The 25,262-nt window shown below is 37.3% G+C and overlaps 1 protein-coding gene and 1 long non-coding RNA gene across 6 annotated transcripts in view; one reads left to right on the top strand and one right to left on the bottom strand.

The window, feature by feature from the left end:
- Positions 1–25,262, bottom strand: part of LOC108539655 (uncharacterized) — a 55,532-nt gene that overhangs the window by 6,323 nt on the left and 23,947 nt on the right. Inside the window, exon 2 of the long non-coding RNA XR_001888448.1 lies at positions 3,713–3,838. This is a non-coding gene — a long non-coding RNA (uncharacterized LOC108539655). The remainder of the gene's footprint in view (positions 1–3,712; positions 3,839–25,262) is intronic.
- Positions 1–25,262, top strand: part of ACMSD (aminocarboxymuconate semialdehyde decarboxylase) — a 67,609-nt gene that overhangs the window by 34,810 nt on the left and 7,537 nt on the right. The window lies entirely within an intron of this gene.

The raw sequence follows: 25,262 nt of genomic DNA, 5'->3' as shown, positions 1-25,262 counted from the left end.
TTTTTGGTTTTGGATATAGAGTGATGAGAAGGTATGTAAGCAGAAGACTGCACAGTGCAGAAACTGAAAGAGACTTTGTGGGCTCTGGACATTGAGCAATGGAGGAAAGGAAGAGGGAAAATCATGTGGAATTGGGGGAAGGGCTGTTCTTATGACATCCCATCAAGCCTAGTACCTCCTTAGTATTCTTGGAAATTGAAATAACAGGAGAAAACACTATTGCCAAATCCAAAGCCCATTTTCTAAGGGATACTATCAGCACCTTAAACAAGCATCCAGTGCAATACACATTGGCCAGGGGACAGAAGCAGAAGAGCAAAAATATGGCAAGCACTTCATGTTAACCAGTGGATGGACTGGTTGGTGAGCACATGTGAATACATTCCTATTAGGGACCTCCAGAAAAACTCAGCAGGTACTTTACAAAGTTCTTGGTGCTGAGATCTTACATTCAAAGTGTGAAAGCTTGAGCCATAATAATTTGGGCATCAAAAGCAAATGTGACCTCATTTTATGTGATCTCACAGGCTGGTAAATCCAGGACATAGGAGCAGTATATATTAATAATTTAGGATTCTTTTAAAAATATTAATACTTCTTCATTCTACTCATATTCACATTAGCAAATTCTCTTTTAAAAGCAATCCCCAAATCAGAATGGCTAAGGAAAGTCCTAGCTAGACATCTGCGCTGGAGAGCAATCTGGCCAGATTTGAGCAAGAGGACACAATGCGGTGGAGGGAGGTCTCTAGAAAGAAAATAATGGAACTGATGAATGATTTGATCTGAGAGTTGGAAACAATTACTGCCAGACATTTAACAGATCTGTTAATGCATTAGGAACAAATGCAGGATATACATAGAAAATTAAGCCAATGAAAGAAAAGGAAATAATTGACTCCAAGAAAACAAAAAGTCTACTTGAGGGCAGATAATCACTGTATATTACTTGACTCAGCAGTAAGCAATATTTGTAGTCATAATAGGGTAAATATTAAGTACTGGTTTAAATGAAAATCATAATTCTATTAAGAAAAGAGAGTAAGAAATTCTCAATGACCATAATGGGAAATCAGTAAATACTCTCTAAAGTTAGTAAACTAAGAAACAATAGTATAAGCTTATTATCTGGGAATATAAAGGTAATTATCAAACGATGCATGCTAAAATGGTAAAAGTGGCTGCCTTAGGGGATAAGAGTTGGAAAGGTGACCCAGGGTTTCATTCCGTTACCCAGGCTGAAGTGCTATGGCATGATCACAGCTCACTGCAACCTCCACCTCGCAGGCTCAAGCCATCCTCCCACCTCAGCCTCCCAGGTAGCTAGGACTACAGGTACACACCACTATACCCAGCTCATTTTCATATTTTTTGTAGAGACAGGGTTTCGCCATGTTGCCCAGCAGGTCCCGGACTTAAGCAATCTGGCTGCCTCAACCTCCCAAAGTGCTGGGATTACAGGCATGAGTCACCACGCCTGGCCAAAAAGATGTTTCAAAAAAAGAGCTGCTTTTGATAATAAAGGTATTTTGTAATATTTGATTGTTTACATATAAACTTTACTTTGATAAAAATAAATTTTAAATAACATCTTAAGATATATGTCATATATAAAAAACCAAAACCGTTATTGAGCACCTACTATTTCTAAAACTCTGTGCTATTTGGTCAGAAAGTATTTAAATTGCATAATCTCTTGGCTTCCTTCCACCTCTAAAATTCTTTAGCTTTTAAATTCTTTGCTTTGATTTTTAAAGATGGATACAAAGAATGCAGGTTATAGATTATCAGTCTAACACTGTAAGAAATACAAAAAAAGGAAAACTGTATTTCCTCTCTATATTAACATGATCACAGAAAATACACTTCACTATTTAAATGGATCACAGAAAATACACTTCACTATTTAAATACACTTCACTATTTTGAGAGATCGTTATGGGTATATCATAATTTTGGCTAGATCCATTGGTAACCTCCTGCTGCATAATTACAGTCATGCATCACTTAATAGTGGAGATACGTTCTGAGAAATGCATCATTAGGCAATGTTGTGGCTGTGCGAACATCACAGTGCCCTTACACAAATGTTTATGGTACAGCCTACTACACACCTAAGCTATATGGTATATAGCCTGGTGCTCCTAGGCTACAAACCTGTACATGTTACTGTACTGAATACTGTAGGCAGTTGTAACCCAGTGATACATATTTGTGCAGCTAAACATATCTAAACATAAAAAGGGTACAGTAAAAATAAGACTTAAAAGATGAAAAATGTATAGGGCACTTACCATGAACGGAGCTTGCAGGACTGGAAGTTGCTCTGGGTGAGTCAGTGAGTGAGTAGTGAGTGAATGTGAAGGCCTAAGAAACTGCTTTACATTACTGTGGACTTCATAAACACCCTACACTTAAGCTACACTAATTTTTTTTTAACTTTCTTTATTCAATAATAAATTAACTTTAGCTTACTGTCACTTTTTTACTTTATAAACTTTTAAATTTTAAAACTTTTCACTCTTAATAACACTTAAAATAAGAACACACTATACAGCTGTACAGAAATATTTTTTCTTTATATCCTGATAAGCTCTCTTATATTAAAAAATTTTTTTACTTTTTAAACTTTTTTGTTAAAAACTAAGACTCAAGTACACACATTAGCCTAGGCCTACACAGGGTAAGGATCATTGTCACTGTCTTTCCCCTCCACATCTTGTCCCACTGGAACGTCTTTGGGGGCAATAACACAACTGGAGCTGTCATCTCATATGACAATGCCTTCTTCTGGAATACCTCTTGAAGGACTTGCCTGAGGCTGTTTTATAGTTAATTTTTTTAATAAGTAGAAGGAGGACACTCTAAAATAATGATGAAAAGGGTAACACAGTGAATACATAAGCCAGTGACGTCGTCATTTATATCATTACCAAGTCTTACATACTGTACATCATTACCTGTGCTATACTTTTTTTTTTTTTTTAAGACAGTCTTGCTCTATCACTCAGGCTGGAGTGCAGTGGCATGATTTCAGCTCACTGCAGCCTCTGCCTCCTGGGTTCAAGCAATTCTCATGTTTCAACCTCCCAAGTAGCTGGGATTACAGGAATGTGCCACCATACCCAGCTAACGTTTATATTTTCAGTAGACATGCATTTCACCACGTTAGCCAGGCTGGTCTCAAACTCCTGACCTCAGGTGATCCACCCTCCTTAGCCTCCCTAAGTGCTGGGATTACAGGCATGAGCCACTGTGTCCAGCCTGTCTGTGCTATACTTTTAATAAGACTAGCAGAGATAAGTTTGTTTACACCGGCATCACCACAAACACTTGAGTGGTGCACTGCACATCATAAAAATAGTAATAACACATCATATTATAATGGCTATAATATCACTAAGCAATAGAAACTTTTCAGTTCCATTATAATCTTATGGGACCACCATCACATATGCAGTCTGTCATTGACCAAAACATCATTATGTGATGCATGACTGTAATTACCCCAAAACTTAGTGGCTTAAAACAAGCCACATAAACAATAACAAACATTTATCATCTCTCATGGCCTCTATATGTTAGGAATTTAGAAATAGCTTAACTGACCCAAAGTCTCTCAAGAGGTGAGACAGGCAAGGTGTCAGTCAAGGCTGCAGTTATCTAAAAGCTTGGCTGGGGCTAAAGGATTTATATTCAAGGTGGATTTTACCCATGAGTGGCATGTCAGTGCTTGGTTTTGGTGGGAGGCCTCAGTTCCTCTCCAGGTGTGCCTCTTCGCACAGCTGCTTGAGTGTCCTCACAACATGGCTGCTGGATGCCCCCAAGTGTGAGTGATCTGAGAGAGAAATGGGGAGAGATGGTAGTGGAGACAGGAAGGAGGGAGGGAAGAAGAAGAGGGGAGAAAGAGAAAAAGACAGAGAGAAAGAGAGAGAGATTGAGCACACACCAGACAGAAGCTATCCTTTTTATGACCTAGAGACAGAAGTCATGTAGTATTAATTCCACCACATTTTATTCATTAGAAGCAAGTCATTTAATCTGGCTCACATTCAAGGGGAGTAGAATTAGATCCCACCTTTTGAAGGGAGGCTTATCAAAGAATTTGAAGGCGTATTTAAAACTACCTCATTCCACTCTCTGGCCACAAATTATTTATATTCCTCCTAAATGCAAAACACCCTCACCCCTACCAAGACTCCCCCAAAAGTCTCATCCATTTATAGCATCACTTTAAAGTCTAGGATTTTGTTGCTTAGATGAACTAGTAGATGAGGCTCCTCATGTATACTTTCTCCAAATCTGAAGAACTGTGAACTGAACAGACAAGTTCCTTTGTTCCTCACACACTCAATGTAAAATGGCAAGACAAGCATAGGATACTTGCTATCCTTCCCATTCCAAAAGGGGAAAACAGGAGGTTTAGAGGAGTCACTAGCCACCAGCAAGTCTGAAATCCATCAGGCACATATTGGTAGTTCCTTTATTAGAACTCAAAGCATAGAAACTATTCAACATAACTCTGTTTGTATTGTTTTGTTTTTGAGACAGGGTTTTGCTCTGTCATCCTGGCTGGAGTGTAGTGGCACCATCTCAGCTCATTGCAACCTCCACCTCCCAGGCTCAAGGGATCCTCCAGTCTCAGTCCCCTAAGTAGCTGGGACCACAGACACATGCCACCACGGCTGGCTAACTTTTGTATATTTTGTAGAGACAGGGTTTTGCCATGTTGCCCAGGCTGGTCTCAAACTTCTGGACTCAAGTGTTCCACCCACCTCAGCCTCCCAAAGTGCTGCGATTACAGGTGTGAGCCAGTGTGCCAGGCCAATTCAACATAGCTAGCTGTTGCTTCTACCTTCTCAGTCGTCTTTCCTTTTCCATGAAAGTCTGTGTTTGTGGCTGAGCAGTATGAACAGACTGCTTCATGCCTGTACATGTTTTATAGTCCAAAGGTTTACTTTCCTTTTTTATATCTGTTCCTTTCAGTCCAAGCTAGTGGTGCTTCTGCTAATACAATTCCCTTAAAAACCAAATGAGTCTTTCATGAATCTTATTAAGTTTCACATCATTAGGCAAAAGACTTAGCCACAAATCTTTGAGAAAAGCCCTTCTCTACCTTTGGGTTTCTGCTAAGGTGGCGAGAGACAACAGCCTTAAGTTTCTGAGAAGCCCTTCTTGTTTGACTGAATGGCTTTTTAAGGCACTTCCTAAATCTTTTGAGGTTATAGCAAAGACATTATAGTCATATCTTGGCTTAATTTTAGACTCTATTTTCTGATTATGCCCTGGATTTAGTTTTTGCCAGAAATCCATATCTTAACTTTAGCATCATTTGCTATAGAAGAGGCTGGAAATTTTCAAACCCAACAATCCCCATAGTACCAGTCCATGGCTCAGCGGTTGGGGACCCCTATTGTAGATGATGGCATTGCTAAATTTTTGCCACCACCATAGCAAGTATCACCCTTCTTCTAGTTTCCAATCACATTTTCTTCATTCTCCTTTAAGCCTTTACTGCAACCTTCTCACAGGCCATTGGGCTTCTAATAAGAGTCTTTACAAGGACCTTTGGTCTTTTATTAGTCTCAAAGTCCTCCCAACTTCCTCCTACTAATCAGTTCCAAAGCCATTCCCACATTTTCAGGTTTTTGTTATGGTAGCACCAAATTTCTAGGAACCAAACTCTGTATTGGTTACATGTTGCTGCATCACAAATTAATCTAAAACTTAGTGGCTTAAAACAAGAATGCACATTTATTATCTCATTCCTTTTCTCTGGGTCAGGAATTCAGGGACCCTCTGGCTTGGCAATTCTGGCTCAGGGTTTCTCTTGAGGTTCAATAAGATGACCGCAGACCACCAATTTCTTCTTTCTTTCCTTTCTTCTTTATTTTGTTTTATTTTATTTACATGCTACTTACACAAACTTAACCCCAAACTCTCCACCAGTTTTGTAACTTTCCTCTCAGTACATTCAGACACATAGACTAACACTAGTCTATTAATTCTGTATTCTTAAAGAAATATCTTCAGGAGCCTTCTGATGCTCTAATTGGGACTGAGTTGCTATTTAAACCTGCTGCACAGCTGTCATCCTGAAATCTCTCTTCATGAGGATATTCTCAATATCTCTCATTGGACTCCTCGTTTGCTCAATCTCATGAATTTCCCATTTCTTGGTTTTACTCCTTCATCTTGGTGGACAACATCCTTCAATAATTTTCAGAGAAGGAAGTATGGGGGATGAACTTTTCAAAACCTTGTTTATCTAAAAATGTCTGTATTCATCCTTCACAATGAGTTAATTGTTCGGCTAGGTAATAATTCTAGCTTAGAAGTCACTTTTTTTCCCTCAGAATTTTAAAGTCATTGTTCCATTGTATTCTGACTTTTAGAGTTGCTGTTGGGTAATGTAATGATATCCTAATTTTTGAAATTTGTGTAAAACCTGCTTTTCTCTCCTCCTCACCACAACTTCAAAGAGTCCAAGAATTTCTTTTTGTCCTGAAATTTCACAATGATACTACTTGATGGAGGTCTGTTTTCACCCATTACACTAGTCATTTGGTGGATCCTTTCTGTAAATTTTCTTAAAATTTCTTTAATGATTTCCTTCCCTCTGCTTTTTCTCTCTGGAATGCCTGTTGTTCTGAAGTTGAACCTATTTTTGTTTTCTGACTTATATATCACCTCTTTGAACTTTTACTTTCTGGGAGATTTTTTTCAACTTTATTTAAAAAGCTTTCTACTTAGTTGGTCCCTCAATTTCCAAAAGCTTACTATTTTTCTTGTTCTCTGAATTTTTTTAAATATCCTGTTCTTGTTGGGCGGATGCAATACCTTTTCTCATCTCTCTGAATATACTAAGAATTTTAGGAAGTTTACTTATCCCTGTAAGTCTTCCTCCAGGTGGCTTTTTTGTCTGTTTTTTGAAGTCTCAGTCTTTCATATTAAATGCTTTCCTCATGTGTCTAATCTTTTTGAGCATGTACAATGTTTTAGTACCTGACTCTTAGAGTTGTTAGGACAAGACAGAGGTAATAATTACACAGCATTGTGAATGTGTTCTATGCAGATGAAGTGTACATTTTAGTTAATATTATGTTACGTGAATTTCACCTCAATTTTTTAAGGGGCCTGTTTCTGTAAGTTAGACTTTCTGCCATCCCAACCAAAATATCTATTCATATGTTCTTCACTTTATTTATTTATTTATTTATTTATTTAGAGACAAAGTCTCACTCTATCACCCAGGCTGGAGTGCAGTGGCATGATCTCGGCTCACTGCAACCTCTGCCTCCCCGGATCAAGCAATTCTTGTGCCTCAACCTCCTGAGTAGCTGGGATTACAGGCATGAGTCAGAACACCTGGCTAATTTTTGTATTTTTAGTAGGAACGTGGTTTCACCATGTTGGCCAGGCTGGTCTCAAAACTCCTGACCTCAGGTGATCCGCCTGCCTCGGCCTCCCAAAGTTCCGGGATTACAGGTATGCGCCACTGTGCCTGGCCCTTTTCTTTATTTTTAATGGAGAATCCCAAAATTCTTGTTCTGTAAAATAGGAAGTATTTTTATTTCATAGTAAAAGAAATGGTTCACTTTTAGGAGCAACACTGTCAGTTTTTACAACAATAGTCAGAAATATGATCTTGTCTTGGGCATTTGAATCTGTGAGTAAGAAGATGAGGCCGGGCACCGTGGCTCAAGCCTGTAATCCCAGCACTTTGGGAGGTCGAGACGGGCGGATCACGAGGTCAGGAGATCGAGACCATCCTGGCTAACACGGTGAAACCCCGTCTCTACTAAAATACAAAAAACTAGCCAGGCGAGGTGGCGGGCGCCTGTAGTCCCAGCTACTCGGGAGGCTGAGGCAGGAGAATGGCCTAAAACCCGGGAGGCGGAGCTTGCAGTGAGCTGAGATCCGGCCACTGCACTCCAGCCCGGGCGAAAGAGCAAGACTCCGTCTCAAAAAAAAAAAAAAAGATGAACCTAAGCTCGACATCATTCAGGCCCAATGGATAAAGCTTCACCATCCCCTTTCTGTACCTTCTACATCTTTCATATTCAGGATGACTCTATTCAAGGGGTTCTGAAGGGCTAGGATGATCCAGAAGCACTGAAAAGTTATTTATCATGAAAGAAAGATTTGATTGTACCCAGAGCTATTGTAGGCAGCAGACCATACCATACGTGTTAGAAATATTTCCAACATGGCTTAAAACTAAAAGAGTTTCTCAGGCCGGGTGTAATCCCAACACTTTCAGAGGCCAAGATAGGAGGATCTCTTGAGGCCAGGAGTTCAAGACCAGCCTGCCCAACATGGTGAAACCCTGTCTCTACTAAAAATACAAAAAAAAAAAGCCAGATTATGCCTGTAATCCCAGCACTTTGGGAGGCTGAAGCGGTTGGATCACTTGAGGTCAGGAGTTTGAGACCAACCTGGTCAACATGGTGAAACCCCGTCTCTACTAAAAATACAGAAAGTAGCCGGGCATGGTGATGGGTACCTGTAATCCCAGCTACTCAGGAGGCTGAGGCATGAGAATCACTTGAACCTGGGAGGCAGAGATTGCAGTGAGCCAAAATTGCACCACTGCACTCCAGCCTGAGAGGCACAGTGAGGCTTGGTCTCAAAACAAACAAAAAAAAGGTGGGGGAGGGTTCTGGCCTAATTCCCACCTAACCTGACATTTAAATTTGTTTGCATACTTCGGCTTCCAAGTGTTTTGGTTACAAGATATTTTCCTGTGTACTGGAATCCTTAATAGAGTAAAAATACTTTTTTGAGGCCTGTAAGCTTCCTTTCTGCTTCTCAAGAAGTTGTGGTAAGTGAGAGAGTTCAAGGCCTGGCTCTACTACTAGTTAGGTGGTGACCAAATATCAAGTCACTTACCCTTCTCAGCCTCAGCTTCTACACCTGTAAAATAGGGATGATAACCAGGCAGAGTTGGTGTGAAGAGTTAATAGAATACTATGCCAAAGGACTGTACAAATGTCAGAGATTTTTATTACCTACTCCAGTGCTTTACAAATAGTAGGTGTTAAGTTAATGTTTGTTTAATTGAATTATATAATGACCTTGGGAATATAAAGCTAATTTTACTTTGCATTGATTGAATTAAACCAGGCTATTTCTCTAGGAAATTACGTTTCAGGGAACAAACTAAATCTCTGGTATGCTAGAATTTTTGGAGTAAGTTATGTTATAACAGAGTTATGCTGTATTTACTGCAAATGCTACTAATGAGATATGCTAACGGGAAGGAAATTATGTGTTCTTTTTCCAAAAGAAAAAATGAAACTTTCTCCCACAACTAGAACCATTTTGTAAGCCACATGTTTGTGTTTGCAGAACTCCCTAAAATGTGAAAAGTTCATGCATCCCAGCAGGTGAGAAGTTTATTTCTTTTCCCTGACAGGTATATTAATCACTATTATTATCAGCTCAGTAAGTCCTTGACCTCATAGGGAGATGTGTGCAGCTGCCGGCTTTGGAGGGGGAAATGTATGTTGGAGCAAACTGTTGATATCCACTGCTTTACTGCCTAATAAGGAAAGCTAGCATCTGTCCAGAAGGTAGAATTTCAGGATCCCGGATGAGGCAGCCATGGTACCTAAAATGCCCATCATTAGTGTCATGTGCCTCCATGTGAAGAGACCACCAAACAGGCTTTGTGTGAGCAACATGGCTGTTTATTTCACCTGGGTGCAAGTGGGCTGGGTCTGAAAAAGAAGTCAGCGAAGGGAGATAAGGGTGGGGCCGTTTTATAGGATTTGGGTAGGTAAAGGAAAATTCCAGTCAAAGGGGGGTTGTTCTCTGGCGGGCAGGAGTGGGAGTCACAAGGTGCTCAGTGGGGGAGCTTTTTGAGCCAGGATGAGCCAGGCACAAGATAATGTCATTGCTTAAGGCAAGGACCGGCCATTTTCACTTCTTTTGTGGTGGAATGTCATCAGTTAAGGCAGGGCAGGGCATTTTCACTTCTTTTGTGATTCTTCAGTTACTTCAGGCCATCTGGGCGTATATGTGCAAATCACAGGGGATGCAATGGCTTGGCTTGGGCTCAGAGGCCTGACAATTAGAATTATTCCTTGGGGTTTAATAGAGTCTTTAGAAATGTCCTACTAAAATGTAGAGGTTGTCAAATGCTACATTAACACAGATACCTTTAAAAACTGGTGCATGATCATGGCAGATACCAAGGGAATAGGATCTTGGATCACAGACAAAAAGACAGAAGAAATTTCAGCTCTGGGGACGCCAAGATCAGATACGTTATTTGAGAAACCTAAGATGTGAGGAGAGCTTTGGGTATCCCAAGGAGCTAAAGTTAATGGAAATGGAGGCAACAATCATCCAAGGCCATATCACAAGCCTCCTTAACCCAGGATTCCTCATGTAATTCATTTAAAACATAATCAATTTGCAGTTATGAAATAACAGGTGATAGAACTGGCAAAAGGAAAGGTAATTTTTTTAGAGGCAAAGTCTCTGTTGCCCAGGCTAGGGTACAATGGTGCAATCACAGCTCACTACAGCCTTGAACTCCTGGACTCAAGTGATGTTCCCACCACAGCCTACTGAGGACCTGGGACACAGGCACCATGGCTGGCTAAATTTTTGATTTTGTAGAGACGGGGTCTCACCATGTTGCCCAGACTGGTCAACATAGGTTGCTTCTGGCTGCAAGTGATCCCCCCAGCCTCAGCCTCCCAGAGTACTACAATTACAGGTGTGAGCCACCACACACAGCCAAAAAAGTATTTTAACCCAAGTATTTATTAGGCATCTATCAACAGGAGATTGGCATTACTCAATGGAGTATGTGACCTTCATCCTACAGGATCATATAACTCTTGAAGAATCTCTTCCCTCCCATTTTTTCTTACTACTATCTCTTCTCCCTCTGAACAAGAAACTCAATAAAAATTTCATTTCCAATTTTGTATGCCTATTGCTCTCTCTCTTATGAAATTACTGACAAGTCAGAAGTGGTCAAAGATTTACCAGAAGTATCAATAAGAGATGTGCAGATAGATAGCAGGTATGAAAAATGAAAAATTCACAAGCCAAATACAAGTACATACAATTATCTACTTGTACATAATTACAAGTAGATAATTAACCTCCTACAGGGAGGAGTTGTGAACAATAGTTACTCAATAATAATTCAACATTGCCAAACTCTGAGTTTGATGTTCTGCAATGGGCATCCAAAATCAAGTTAGGAAGAAAAGCAGGGAAGTGTCTTAACCAGAAGGACAAATTGCAGAAGGGTGGTTTTCACTTCTGCTTCAGAATTATTTGCTTTCTCCAAATTAAAATGGAATATACCCCCTCTTAACATATATTTATATCCAAGAAGGCTATAATACTGGAAATGGAAGAATTCCTGACTAGAAGGCAAAATTAATTTCTAGACTTCATTTTCATATTAATGTAGTTGACAAATGTAGTAAAAGCAAGGGACTTTTAAAAATTATGCTGTGTTTTGGAATTGTAAACAGCTTTAGCAAGAGGAGTTTAGAAATAAGGACAAATGAACCTCCAGTGAATACCAAGCAGACAATTCAGAATGAGATCAGCTGTTGCCACAGATGTAAGTAGACATAACTGGGTCTTTACACCTTTTATCGGCAGGTGTATTTGTTTGGTTTCAGACAGCAATGGGTACAGAAATCTAAAAGCAAACTTGTTAGTCTATCATGCCTTCCTCTAAACTGTATTATGTACTTTCCCATATTATTTCATATAAATGTATTCATTAAACCTAGGAAAATCTTTTTTGGCGGTAGAAATCAAAGTGTCATTTATCCTCAAATAGCTCAAATTTAGAGTGTTTAAAATATATTTAACATTCAGGCCTAGGCCAGGCACAGTGGCTCATGCCAGTAATCCTAACACTTTGAGAGGTTGAGGTGGGTGGATCACTTGAGCTCAGGAGTTTGAGACCAGCCTGGCCAACATGGCGAAACACTGTCTCTACAGAAAATTCAAAAATTAGCTAGGCATGGTGGTATGCACCTGTAGTCCCAGCTACTTGGGAGGATGAGGTGAGAGGATCACTTGAGCCTCGGAGGCAGAAGTCGCAGTGAGCCGAGATCATGCCACTGCACTCCAGCCTGGGTGACAGAGTGAGACCTTGTCTAAAAAATATATATGTGTGTGTATATATATTTATATACATATAATATATATGTAAAATATGTAATACATAAGTATATATTATATATTATATATATTTTTTCAGGTCTAGTTACAGTCAGACTTCATCTCTCATATATTCAAGCATTCATTCCTTCAACACACATATATTTGTTAAAGTAACTCTCATATTGATTATGAGCATGTATCAGAGTTTTATTCCAAACTTGTACCAAAATAAGAAACATTTTCAAAAGTCCAATTCAAAGAATCCTTCTTACAAACACTTTTTATAGGGAAAAAATCAGCAGATAAATTATTAAACTAGATTTTTTTAAGAAGGAAAATAATATCTAGTTAAGGATGACAGCCTCTTTGCCTTATTGGTTAAAGGTCTTAGACTAGTTTCAAGAGTAATAATCAGTCAAGTGGGTTTCCCGAGATGGTCTTTTAAGCTCATTACTCTCTTAGAAAATTGCTCAAGTATTTTATCAGGAAAAGAATTATTTCCCGAGGAAAAGCAGCTAGTCATATCAGACCACAAAGTTCTGCCCCCACAAAGGTTTGGGACCCCTTTATTTCTCGCATTTATTGGGGGCTGCTTATGCCATGCTAAGGAACTCAAGCTTTACCTTCTAGGCAATGGAAAACTATTGACAGGGTTTAAGCAGGCATATGCCCTGATCAAATGTGTATTTTTGAAATAACATTTTCTCCACTATTTAGTATTGACTGAAGCGGATGAGGCTGGAATTCCAGGAATAGGATGGCCTTAACTTTTGAAAATCAATCAGTGTAATTCACCATATTCATGAAATAAATAGTATGATCATTTTATAGATGAATAAAAAGTACTTGGCAAAATTCATTACCCATTCATGATTTTTAATAAAACAAAACTCAGCAACTAAGAATAGAAAAGAACTTCCTCAATCTAAGAGAGGGTGTTATAAAAAAAACATAGCTACCCCCATAAATAATGGTGAAATACTAAACACCTTCTCTCTAAGATGGGGAGAGAGGCAAAGATGTCCACTCTCATGCCTTCCAATCAACATTGCACTGGCACTCTTACCCCGTACAAGAAAACAACAAAAAGTTAAAAGGCATACAAAGGCATACATATTGGTGAAAGAAGTAAATAGTGTCTTTGGCAGATGACATGACATAATGGTTTATGTAATAAATTTTAAGGACGCTACAAAGCAATTACTGGAAATAATAAGTAGCTTTAACAAGATTGCAGGACATAAAGGCAGTATTTTAAAATCAGTTGTATTTTATATACTAACAGCAAGCAATTACAAATTAAACTTTTAAACAATTCAATTTATAATAGTGTTTGAAAATCTAAAATACTCAGAAATAAACTGAACAAATGATGTGTAAGACCTCTATACTGAAAACTATAAAATATTGCTAAGAGCAATTTTTAAAAATCTAAATAAACGGAAAGTTCTATCATGTTTATGGATCAGAGAACTCTATAATATTAAGATATCAATTCTCCTTACATTGATCTACAGAGTCAATGTAATCCAAGCTAAATCTAAAAATCTAAAATGTATACAGATACACAAAGGACTAGAAGAGCCAAAATAATCTTGAAAAAGAAAAGTAAGTTAAAAACTTGCATTAACTGACCTCAAGGGTTACTACAGAACAACAGCAATCAAGACAGTGTGATATTGTCATAAGGAAAGACAAATAAATTAATGGAATAAACTAGAGAATCCAGAAATATATCCTTTTTTTTTTTTTTTTTTGAGACAGGGTCTCACTCTGTCACCCAGGCTGAAGTGCAGTGGCACGATCTTGGATCACTGCAACCTGTGCCTCCTAGGTTCAAGCAGTTCTCCTGCCTCAGCCTCCCGAGTAGCTGGGATTACAGGCACGCACCACCATACCTGGCTAATTTTTGTATTTTGGGTAGAGACGGGGTTTCACCATGTTGCCCAGGCTGGTCTTGAATTCCTGGCCTCGAGTTATCCTCCCACCTTGGCCTCCCAAAGTGCTGGGATTACAGTCATGAGCCACCGTGCACAGCCCAGAAATATATTCATCCTTATATGATCAATTTATTTTTGACAAAGGCACAAAAGTAATTACATGGGGAAAGGAAAACCTTTTCACAAATAGTGCTGAAGCAAGAATCCATCATATGGCGGGGGAAATGAACCCAGACCCTACCTCATACCAGCCATACACAAAACTTAATTTGAGCAGGATTATACAACTAAACAAAAAAGCTAAAACAATAAAGCTTCAAGAAGAAAATATAGAAGAATATCTTTTCAAGCTGGAAGCAGGCAAAAATTTCTTGGACAAGACACAGAAAGCAATAACCAAAAAGAAGAATTTGACAAATTAGACTTCATCACATTAAACACTTTAGCTCATCATAAGACAACATTAATAACATGAATAAGTAAGCCATAGAATGGTAGAAAATATTCATAAAGCATATACATGACAAAGGACTTATATCCAAAATATATAAAGAACTACTAAAACTCATGATGAAAAGTCCAACAATCCTATTTAAAAGTAGGCAAAAGGCTTAAATGGCCACTCCCCAAAAGAATATAACAACTAGCCAATAAACATATTGAAAGGTGCTCAACATCATTAATTCATCAGAAAAATGCAATTTAAACTATGATGAGAAAACAGTGCACATTCACTGAATAGCCAAAAACAAAAAAGACTGAAAACTCCACTATGAGCAAGGATGTAAAACAACTAGAATTTTCACACGTTGTTAGTAGAATACACTTCTATCCTATGACCAGTTTTACTCCTAGGTATTTACCTAAGAGAACTGAAAATACATATCTACACACACAAAAATACAACTTGTATAAAACGTTCTTGGCAGCTTTATTCCATATAGCCAAAACTGGAAAAAGTGTTAAATGTCCATCCACAGAATCATGGATAAACAAATTACCATATATTTGACACAATGGAATACTACTCAGCAAAAAACAACAACAAAACAGAAAAGAAAAAGAATAATTTGCTGATATACACTACAACATAGATAACTCTTACAAAAGGCCGAATGAATGAAGCTGGATACCAGAGAGTGTATACTATATGACTCCATTCATATGAAGTTCTTGAAGAGGCAAAACCAGTCTGTGATGACAAAAAGGACAAGTTATTACCTTTATTGGGAGAACTGAGAGGAGAGAATGACCAAGAAGGAGCATAAGGGAGCTTTGTGGGGTGATGAAAATGTGTTGTATTTTGATAGGGATGTGAGCAATGCCAGTGTATTCATTTCTCAAAAATCAGCAAATTCATCACTCAAGAATTTGTATTTTACTCTATGTAACTATTACTTTTAAAAAAGACATTGAATGTTAGCTAGTAGATTTGCTTTTTGCAGTGGTGTGGGTTAACAATTCTGAAAATACTTCATGTGCATTCTAGACTCATGCAAATGAAGAAACAACATGAGTAAAATGGCAGGTGTCTCACTGTTGGATAAGGTAATTAGAAATATGAAGAGTAGGAAGAAGATGAGAAGGTACCCTGTAGTGTTTGGATTGGAAATGGATATATTGGTATAACACATGGTTTTTAATAGAGAAAGATATGGAAATAAAGATGTGTGTGTGTGGCAGGTATTTCCATATTAGTAGCAGTTATCACTTAGAGCACCCAGATCTTGGGTTCTAGTTACCATTTTCCATCAAAGGAAGCTAGTCAGATTGGAGAAAAGGCTGTTTCCAAGATACAGAAAGTACAAAGTAAGCTAGAACAACATTTTGTACCTGAAAGTAAGGAATTACAGTCAGCCCTCTGTATCCACAAGTTCCAAATCCACAGATTCAACCAACTGAATTGACCAACAGGTCAAAAATAGTTTTAAAGATAAAATAAAAATAACACAGTAACAAATACAAATATAAAGAATAATACAGTATAACAATCGTTTACGTAGCAAAACTGTATTAGGTAATGTAAGAGATGATTTAAAGTATGCAGGAAGATGTGCATAGGTTATATACAAATACTACATCATTTTATATAAAGGACTTGAGCATCTGAAGACTTTGGTCTTGAGGGATAACCGTACTCAAAGAATAGTGGGGAAATAGCATAAGGATACAGGAGTCAACTTGAAGAGATGTTCACATTGAGCAAATCTGAGATGATCTGGCTATCAAAATAAACAGTGATAATAATGGATTATAACCAATTGGATAAAATTAAGTCCATGAGTCCAAAATGATATAAATAAAAAGAATGAAAATATTAATAAATAGGTGACCATATATATTTAATTTATATAAATTAACATGTTTGTATATATGAAGAAATCTCTTCTTTATAATGAATATAGAAAGAACAATACTTAGGAAAGTATTACTCAATGATAACACCAGTGGATGAAAGTTGGAAAAGGAACAAGATATTTACATGATCTCAAAGTGGCTCCCCACAAATTGCTTATTAATCATGAAGAGAAAAAACAGTGATTTCACATTAGAGAAACCCAGCAAACACCAACTTAACTAAATAATCAAAATTACCAATACTAAGATAAACCGATATCATATGCCCTGATATAAAGCACTGAATAAGACTCAATATCCCTTCTGTAGTATTCCTATCCCAAACGTGTAATTTGTATACAATCACGAGGAAACATCAGACAAAGAGAAACTGAGGACATTCTATAAAATAACTAATCTGCAATCTTCAAAAATATCCCAGATGAAGAGTGACAAAAAAGCCAACTGATCCAAATTAAGGGAAACTTCAAAGACATGACAACTAAATTTAATATGTGATCATCAATTAGATCTTCGACTAAGAACAATAATTAGCTATAAATCATATTATTGGGACAATTGACAAAATTTGAATATGAACTATGGATAATGAAATAACACTGTTATCAATGTTAAATTTCCTGATTTTGAGAAGTATACTGTGGTCATATAAAAAGTATCCCTTTTTTTAGGAAATAAACACTACTTTATTTAGGAGTAAGGAGCCATGATGTCTCCAACTGACATACAGCTCAAAGAAGTGTGTATATATACATAAATATCTATGAGAAAATGATAAAGCAAAGAAGGCAACATATAAACAATTGGTAAATTTGGGTGAAGGTTATATGGAAGGTTCTTGAATTTTCTTGCAACATTTCTGTCAGTTTGAAATTTTGCCAAAATAAAAAAAAAAATCCACCATATTCATTAATCAGTTAGTGAATAAAAAATAGGAGTTCAGACTAGTCAGGAAACCATAAAATATTTGTCTAACTGTTCATGTTCTTTGCTCAATTTTTAATGGGGTTATTTGTGTGGTGGTTTTTGCTGAGTTCTTTGAGCTCCTTATAAATTATAGATATTAATACCCTGTGTCAGGTATATGGTTTTCAAATATTTTCTCCCATTCTGCAGGTTGTCTGTTCACTCTGGTAATTATTTCTTTTGCTCTGCAGAAGCTATTTAGTGAATTAAGTTCCATTTGTCTATTTTTGTTTTTGTACTTTGAGGTCTTAGTCATGAATTATTTGCCAGACCAATGCCCAGGAGAGTTTTCCCTAAGTTTTCTCCTAGTATTTTTATATTTTCAGGTCTTGCATTTAAATTTTTAATCCATCTTCAGTTGATTTTTATATATGGTAAGAGATAAGGGTCTGAGTTCATTATTTTGCATGTGGCAATCCAATTTTCTCATTTATTGAAAAGGGTGTCCTTTTCCCTAGCGTATGTTTTTGTCAACTTTGTCAAAGTTCATGAATAGACACTTCAAAAGAAGACATACAAATGGCCAACAAACTATGAAAAAATGTTTAATATCACTGATCATCTGAAAAACGCAAATTAAAACTACAATGAGATATCATCATACACCAGTATGAATGGCTATTATTAAAAAGTCAAAAATAACATATTGGTGAGGAAATGCAAAGAAAATGCTTATACACTGTTGGTGGGAATGTAAATTAGTACAACCTCTATGGAAAACAGTATGGAAATTTCACAAAGAACTAAAAATAAAACTATGATTCAATCCAGAATCCCACTGCTGGGCATCTACCCAAAGGAAAAGAAATCATAATATCAAAAAGATACCTACACTTGTATGTTTATAACAGCACTATTCACAATAGCAAAGAAATGGAATTCTTCCCTTAGGAAGGTCCATCAGTGAATGACTGGATTAAGAAACTGTCATATATATGCACAATGGAATACTATTCAGCCATAAAAAAGTATGAAATCATGTCTTTTGTAGCAACATGGATGGAACCAGAGGCCATTATCTTAAGTGAAATAACTCAGAAACAGAAAGTCAAATACCACATGTTCTTACTTACAAGTGGGACCTAAATAATGTGTACGCACAGACATCAAGTATGGAAAAATAGACATCGGAGACTTGGAAGGGTGGGAGGGTGGATGGGGATGAGGATGAGAAATTACTTAATGAGTGCTATGTACATCATTAAGGTGATGGTTACACACTAAAAGCCTAGACTTCACCATTATGTAATATCTCCATATAACAAAACTGCACTTGTACCCCTTAAATTTATATTTTTAAAAATCTGGTATAACTGGAAAACAGTGTGACTCATTTAGGGCTCCAGCAGAAAATAAGATGACATACATGAATTGGGAAAACTAAACTAATAAAGGGAAGTTAATAAAGGGATTATTAACAAAGTTGTGAAAAGCTCCATTACTATTCCAGGCCACAACTTGAAGCAAGAGAGGCTCTGTAAAAAGGGCCTGTGCTGAAGTCTTAGGTTTATATTGCTGTGAAAGAAGGAAGGAAGGAAGGAAGGAAGGAAAGAAGGAAGGAAGGGAAGCAAGGGAAGGAATGGAAGGAAGGGAGGGAAGAGAGGGAAGGAAGGGAAGGAAGGGAAGGAAGGAAAGAAGGAAGGAAGGAAGGGAGAAAGGCAGGCCTGTGGACAGGAGCTGAGACTTCTAGTTGGAGGCTAGATGACTCCATGGAAGACGCTAAGTAATTAAGTACTTTCCTTTCATTCTACAATCTCCTGTCTGTGTTGCTCATTAACCAAATCCATCCGGAAGCCCAGGGTCAAGGGAGTCCATTGTATACTTCATACAAGTCAGTCTCCAGGGGACAAGTAGGAGTGAAGAAGGATGGAAAGTGGATCTGGAAGAGCAAGCAGCAGATATCCAGAATGAAGATGGATCAGGGTGGGGGAGAGGCCAAGAGAGCAAAAGCAAGAATGAGAGTCACAGAGAGAATAGGAATGAACATGATGTTGAGTAAATACTTAGATGACAACTTCAATATTAGGATAACATGCTGAGTTTTAATTGCCTGTGAGGCAGCCAAGTGTGGCTGTCCAGCAGGCAGTCACATACCAGGGCTTGAAGCTTAGGATGAGACTGCCTAAGAAGCACAAATAGAGTGACAATGACAAAGAAGAAGTAAGTACTTAACACATAGATTTGCATTTTTCACCACCCATTTACTTTTAATCAAATGCGTTTGACTTTTTTCTCTATCACTCACTGAAATTGCATTTAATAAAGCTGCCAAATCCAATAGACACTATCTAGTCCTTATCTTTGTCATCCTCTTGTCTCTTGTGAATCATTACCTATTAAATAGTTTTCCTTCCAATATATCTCACTGCATTTTTTTTTTTTTTTTTTGAGACAGGGCCTCACTCTGTCACTCAGGTTGGTGTGCAGTGGTACATAATCATAGCTCACTGCAGCCTCTATCTCCCAGGCTCATGCAATCCTTCCACCTCAGCCTCCCAAGTAGCTAGGACTACAAGTGTGTGCCACCACACCGCGATAATTTGTTTTACTAAGGTCTCACTATGTTGCCGAGGCTGTTCCTGAACTCCTGAGCTCAAGTGATCCTCCTGTCTTGACCTCCAAAAGCGCTAGGATTACAGGTGTGAACTACTGTGCTGGCTACATTTTTTAAAAAATATTACTTCTTTCTAGTTCTCTTTCCACCTCCCTGCCTCTCTCTGCCTCTTTTGTAGGTATTTTCCCTCTGTCCTCCATTTCCACAATCACTCCACCCACCATGTCGATGATTCCTATGATTCTATCCTTAGCCCTCCTCATAAACCACAGAGGCCAGAAGTCAGTGGAAGACAAATTTGAAGTACGGGAGGAAGGCAGGGAGGGAGGGAGGGAGGGAGGGGAAGGGAAGGGAAGGGAAGGAAGGGAAAAGAAAGAAAGAAACATGCTGTAACCCTGTAATGTGAGAACTCTATTATTTCAAGCAAAACTATCCTTTAAGAATGAAGGAGAAATTAAGACATTTCTAGATGAACAAAAACTGAGCCAATTCATCATTAGTAGACCTGCCATACAAGAAATGCCAAAGGGAGTTCTTTAGGCTAAAATGGAAGGACACTAGACAGAAGAAGTCACAAGGAAAATTAGAAAATATTACACATGAATACAAAAACACAACATTCTAAAACTCACGGAATGCAGCCAGAAGTAGTATTTAGTGAAAAATTTATAGCTGTAAATGCCTATATTAAAAAAGAAGAAAGACCTTAATTCGGTGGCCTAGGACTTGGCCTTGAGAGGCAGAAAAAGCAGACCAAACTAAATCCCAAGCAAGCAGAAGGAAAAATAAAATAAATATTAGAGCAGATATAAAAGAAATAGACTATAGAAAAACAGGGAAAATCAGTAAAACCAAAATTTGGTTCTTTGAAAAAATCTACAAAATCAGCAAACCTTTAGCTAGACTGACCAACAAAAATAAAGAAAAAATATTCAAATTACTAATACTAAAATCACAAATGAAACAGGATGGCAGTACTACAGAATTTACAGAAATAAAAGAATTATAAGTAAAATCTGAGCAACTAAATGCCAACAAATGAAATAAACTAAATGAAATTATGAAATTCCTAGAAAGACTACTAAAACTGGCTCAAGAAGAAATAGAAAGTTCAACAGGCCTATAATAAGGTAAGATATTGAATTAATAAATTTTCAAACTTCCCACAAAGAAAAGCTGATGACCAGATGGCTTCGCTGGTGAATTCTATGAAAAATGTAAAAAAGAATTAAAACAAATTCTTCACCAATGCTTTATAAAAGAGCTCAGTAAACAAGGAGTGGAAGGGAACATCCTAAACCTAATAAAAGGCATCATGAAAAAACCCGCAACTAACATCACACTTAATAGTGAAACACTGAAAGGCTCTATTCTCATCACTTCTATTCAACATTGTACTGGAGGCTCTAGTCAAGGCAATTAGGCAAGAAAAACAAAAGGCATCTAGATTGGAAGGGAAGAAACAAAATTATCTCTACTTGCAGATGACATGGCCTTGTATATAGAAAATCCTAAAAAATCCACAAAGAAACTATCAGGGCCAATAGATTCAGCAAGCTTAGAGAGTACAAGATAAATAAAAAATTAATTGTATTTCTATTTACTAGCAATGAATAATCCATAAATGAAATTGAGAACACAATTCCATTTATAATGGCATCAGCAAGAAAACACTTGTGAAAATATAACCTAAAAAGGCACAAAACATATACCCTGCTGTAATCCAAGCACGTTGGAAGGCCGAGGTGGGCGGATCACGAGGTCAGGAGATTGAGACCATCCTGGCTAACATGGGGAAATGCTGTCTCTACTAAAAATACGAAAAACTAGCCAGGTGTGGCGGCACGCACCTGTAGTCCCAGCTATAAGGAGGCTGAAGCAGGAGAATTGCTTGAACCCAGGAGGTAGAGGCTGCAATGAGCCAAGATCACACCACTGCACTCCAGCCTGCAGAACAGAGCAAGACTCCACCTCAAAAAAAAAAAAAAATACATATATATATATCCTGTAAGCTACAAAACATTGTTGAAGAAAATTAAAGAAGACCTAAATGAGAAGACAGTCCATGTTCATTGATTCAAAAACTTAATATTGCTAACTGGCAATACTCCCCAAATTGATCTATAGATTCAATGCAATCGCTATCAAAATTCCAGATGTCTTTTTTTTTTTTTGCAAAAATTGATAAGCTGATCCAAAAATTTGTATGAAAATGAAAGGGGACCAGGCACAGGGGCTCATGCCTGTAATCTCAGCACTTTGGGAGGCCGAGGCATTTTCCCTCTGTCCTCCATTTCTGCAATCACTCCACCCACCATGTTGATGATTCCTATGATTCTATCCTTAGCCCTCCTCATAAACCTTGGAGGCCAGAAGTCAATGGAAGACAAATTTAAAGTACGGAAGGAAGGAAGGAAGGAAGGAGGGAAGGAGGGAAGGAGGGAAGGAGGGAAGGAGGGAAGGAGGGAGGGAGGGAGGGAGGGAGGGAAAGAAGGAAAGAAGAAAGAAAAGAAAGAAAGAGAGAGAGAAAGAAAGAAGGAAGGAAGGAAGGAAGGAAGGAAGGAAGGAAGGAAGGAAGGAAAGAAGGAAAGAAGGAAAGAAGGAAAGAAAGAAAGAAGGAAAGAAAAAGAAAGACAGACAAATGTGGTCAGGAGTTTGAGGTCAGGAGTTTGAGACCAGCCTGGCCAACACAGCAAAACCCTGTCTCTACTAAAAATACAAAAAGTAGCCTGGCGTGATGGCACACACCCATGATCCCAGCTACTTGGGAGGCTGAGGCAGGAGAATTGCCTGAACCCGGGAGGCAGAGGTTGCAGTGAGCTGAGATCGTGCCACTCTACTCCAGCCTGGGTGACAAGAGTGAAACTCTGTCTCAAAAAAGAAAATGCAAGGGATCCAGAACAGCCAAACAATCCAGAAAACGAATAAAATTGGCACAGTCACATTCCCAACTTCAAAACTTCCTACACAACTACAGTAATCAAGCCTGCGTGGGACTAGCCTAAAGACAGATATAAAGATCAACTGACTTTCAACAAGGGTGCCAATACAATTCAGTGTGATAAAGAATAGTCTTTTCAACATATCGTAGTGATATGATATCCACACGTAAAAAAATAAATAAGTATAGTTGAACTCCTTCTTTACACCATGCAAATTAACTCAAAATGGATCAAAGACTTAAACTGAAGAACTAAAACCACAAACTCTTAGAAGAAACCATAGGTGTAAATCTCTGTGACTTTGGATTAGGCAATAGTTTCTTTGCTATGACACCAAAAGCACAAGAATCCAAAGAAAATAATAGATAAAGAAGACTTCATCCAAATTTAAAACTTTTGTGCTTCAAAGACAATACCAAGGAAGTAAAAAAGACAACTCACAGAATGGAGAAAATATTTGCAAATCATATATCTATAAGGCTCTAGTATTCAGAACACACAAAGATCTCTTATAACTCAATGATAAAAAGATAACAAAATGGACATGAATGTACACAAGGGATCTTAATAGACATTTCTTCAAAGAAGAAATACAAATAACCAATAAGCACATGAAAAGATGTTCAACATAATTACTTATTAGAGAAATACAAATAAAAACTATAGTGAGATACCACCTCATATCTACTGAGATGGCCATAATAAAAAAGATGAATAATAACCAATGTTGGCGAGGATCTGGAGAAACTGGAACCCTCATACATGCTGGTGGGAATGTAGAAAGTTGCAGCCATGGTAGAAAATAGTTTCTCAAAATGTTAAACATGGACTTACCATATGCGCCAGCACTTCCACTCTTAGGTACGTATTGATTCAAGCAGCAACATGGATGAAACTTGAAAGCATTAAACTAAATGAAAGAAGGCTACATATTTATGTGATTCCATTTATGTGAAATGTACAAAATAAGCAATTCTGGAGACACGGAGGGTAAATTAGTGTTTTCCAAGGGCTGGAGGGAAAAGGACTGCTAATGGGTATAGGATTTATTTTGGAGGTGATAAAAATCCGTGGTTATATAAGATGAATAAAATATTTTTAAAACATTCTATAATTAGTGGAAATGATTACACAAACTTATGAATATACTAAAACCCATTGAATTATACACTTTAAAGGGGGTGAATTTTATGGTATGTGAATTGTATCTCAAAAAAAAGAAAAGGGGATCTTCTGACCCCCAAGCCCTAGTCCTCTTCCCTGTGTTTCTTAGATACCATCCCTGAAATAGACTGTATATATATCAATGTATATTTGTGGGTCTATAGGTCCCTTATTGAAAATAGAAATATAAGCATAGCAGACACATTGTTCTAGACTCTTTTTTCCTCTTTATAACTTCAAGATCATTCTTTACACTGTAACTTGGAGATTATTCCATTTCAGTATATGTAAGTATTCTTTATTCATTCTTATTTGGGGATATTCTATAATTTAGTTGGCTAGTCTTTTGCTGTTTCAAATAATGTTGCAATTAATTTCTTTGTATATCTTTCTAGCACAAGTGTATGAGTGGAATACATTTTGAGAAGTAAAATTTCTGGTTTGAAATTTTTTTATTTTATTTTGATAACTTGCCATTATTGATGTAATAATGTCTTTCTCACTTGATTATGAGTTCCTTGAGAAAAGGGACCATGTCTGTTTTGTTGACCAGGGTACATCTAGATTATAGCACACTGTCTGACATACTGCTTAATATATTTGTAGATTGACAAGCCTATGTGTTTTATTGTATAAAGTGTCAAATGGAAATTCAAAGCTATACTGTTCAAAAACCTATGATCTAGTTTATAGGAATTGTTTACAGGAATTGATCTAGAGATAGAGGATTTTCTTTTCTTTTTTTTTTTTTTTTTTTTTTTTTTTTTTTTTTTTATCTAGTTATTTGATTTTATTTTCCTTTCCTACTCTGTTAATAGTATGTTTTGGAAAATTGTGGAATCAATTGCAATGTATCATTCTAAGAAAGACAGAATCCCTTAATCTCATCTGAATATATATACATATATTTTAATAAATATCTACTTCTTATATTTCAGTATTCTATATTTCAGTTATTAAAAAGAGAGAATGGGGTTGATTTGCAACAAAGAGACCTAATAGTGACACCTGCTGGAAAAAAATGTCAGAATAAAATTTGAACCATTAAATCTTTTTAAAAATTTAGACCAGTTTTATTTTTCCATTAATCAGGAAGAAATATGTTATTTTATGACAGGAATGTTTGTAATAAGTAAATATAATTGTTTAGAGGAGGCTCTTTTATGTTCTACAAAATTACAGAGAAAT

The sequence above is a fragment of the Rhinopithecus bieti genome, unplaced genomic scaffold (assembly GCF_001698545.2).
Source record: "Rhinopithecus bieti isolate Rb0 unplaced genomic scaffold, ASM169854v2 scaffold_15296, whole genome shotgun sequence".
Lineage (NCBI taxonomy): Eukaryota > Metazoa > Chordata > Mammalia > Primates > Cercopithecidae > Rhinopithecus > Rhinopithecus bieti.
This window is presented reverse-complemented; position numbering and strand designations above follow the sequence as displayed.